At 34.6% G+C, this 2,248-nt stretch overlaps 1 non-coding gene across 1 annotated transcript; it reads right to left on the bottom strand.

The window, feature by feature from the left end:
* Positions 1-433: 433 nt before the first annotated feature.
* Positions 434-593, bottom strand: LOC124899149. Its single transcript, XR_007056285.1, has one exon. It is a non-coding gene; the product is annotated as a U1 spliceosomal RNA (small nuclear RNA).
* Between the last annotated feature and the right edge of the window lie 1,655 nt (positions 594-2,248).

Below are 2,248 nucleotides of genomic sequence, written 5' to 3'. Positions count from 1 at the left end.
TTCTGTACAATTGGCTCTACGCCAATGATTTCCAAAAGGGTTGCTGGTTCTAGCCATTTTTAACGATAAGATGCCATTTAGTATTTTATAATTATGGTTACTTACTCCAAACTTTTCGACATAGCTTCTTCTTCACTACTGTATTTCCTTTTCACATTGCATTTGATATGCTTTACTTGAGCAGCAAAAGGCCTTGCATTTGATATACTTTACTTGAGCAGCAAAAGGCCTCTGGTTCTTAGTGTACATAGATTGTTACAATGACCGCCACATCAGTCTATTGAGTGAAATCGTTGCACACATCCAATCCAAAGTCAAATTCAAACATTATTAGAAGAACAATCCATATAAAAACAAACTATAAAGAATATTTGTTCAAGCAGTTCATAAAAACGTAAATGAGATAATAAAAAACAATTGGACTTTGTATTGGGTAGAGGCCGCGCAGACGCAGGCCCCACTGCCATAAATTATAACGTAGGTTTGGCCACTTGTGCGGACCTTAGGCAGGCACCCTTCCAAAGTGCAATGGAGGTCACCAACCTAGGCCATGGACCTTGTTGATCGCCCACTGACCCCGTCCAGGTAAGTATCTTTTTCTGATATACTTGGCCCCTTTTTATAGTATCTCCATGCTACTATTTAATCTTCTTCACTTAAAGATGTGGGACTAAGTTCGTCTTTTTGTATTTAGTATAACAAACCAACAATCATGAAAAATTAACAATGTTAGTTTAACTCTGAAGCAGGAAACATGCAATTCATTCAGTTTAAATCAAAACTAACATATCAGAATGCATTTGTTTTTGAATAAATAGTCGTGTCATTTTTTTTCTCGGTGATAATGTAAAAACTCAAACCGTAGTATTAGCACTATTCTTGTAGTTTCTTGTCCTACGCTTCTGCTACTCCCCATTATTTCTTGTACTTTAGTTATCACATTATTTGGCTATTGTTATTGTTCCTTGTTTTCTGAATGCTATGTAATGTTTTTAATGGTATGTCCTCTTTACTTCTGTATATATCTTTTTTTAAACTGCTTGATGTGTGGGATTACAGTGGGTTGCCGTTGTTGGTAAACTGTTTTCTCATGCATTACTCAAGCAAAGGGTCTTTCGGAAATAGCCTGTCTAACTGTACAAGGTAGGTATAAAATTTACCTACCTCTAATCTCCTCAAATTCCACCTATAAAATTACGCTGCGTATGTTTTTGTTGATGGTGACAAGGTAAACAACAGTTGCAGCCGTACAGGCACATCTTTTAGGATGCTGAATATTTCCATTGTCATTTTCAACTAGTCGTAAATCAGACTCTAAATGAACGAATACTGCGAGACGGGTGAAAATTTCTAGTATCTGCCTGCCTAAGGATGTCAGCAAGATTAATAATAATTGGAGTCTTCAAAGAGCCATTAAAGCATCCCAGCACCATTGGTGGGGGCTTAGAACATTCATGTATGGTTCCATTGACATTTTCATCTAGTCGTCGTGTTTCACATGTTGGGTTCAAAATCGAGAGGGCGTCATGCGAAAGTTTTTAATTGGCAAACCATAAGACGATAAATCAAACGAAAAAAAAAACACATAAAACTAAAAGGCATATTATTGATATGGTTTGGCCAAACGGCCTACATATTAAAAATAAAATTGAAAAACCTAAAATCTATTGGTCTCCTCCTAAACAAAAATTGTTTAAAGACTATATTGTGGATATTATTATGTTCTAATATGAGAAGGGGTTCCATTTGCAGAGTTTCAAAACCTTTTCTCCAAGAAAGAGGTTTGCCAAATATGGAAAAGTTTTATATTTTTTTAAGAAAAGTAAAAGTAATTATGGTATTACATTTATTTTCCTTCTAAGAAAAATAAAACTTAAATTTGGTAAGAAAATCAGGGCAAAAACCCGAACAAATCTCCCTTTTTGGCTTGATTTTCTAGCAAAATATTCATGATTCTCCTTCTTCTTGTGCATGATTTCTGTTCTTCACATATTCTTCATATGTTGTTGTTGTTTGACATGCTTTAAAAATTGAGCCTTTTGGGGTTAAAATATATTAGCCCTTTTCGGGTTAAAAAATATTGGAGCCCTTTTGCAGGGTTAAAAGTGAGTTTTATTTTTCAAATATGTGACAATAGGATTATTGAAATATGATTAACAATTGTCTCTGCATGTAGTTACATAAAATAGTCATTATCGCCAAACTGGTTGTATCTTGATTTGAAACCTTTTGAACCTATTTAATCTCG

This window comes from Capsicum annuum, chromosome 5 (genome assembly GCF_002878395.1).
Source record: "Capsicum annuum cultivar UCD-10X-F1 chromosome 5, UCD10Xv1.1, whole genome shotgun sequence".
Classification (NCBI taxonomy): Eukaryota; Viridiplantae; Streptophyta; class Magnoliopsida; order Solanales; family Solanaceae; genus Capsicum; species Capsicum annuum.
This window is presented reverse-complemented; position numbering and strand designations above follow the sequence as displayed.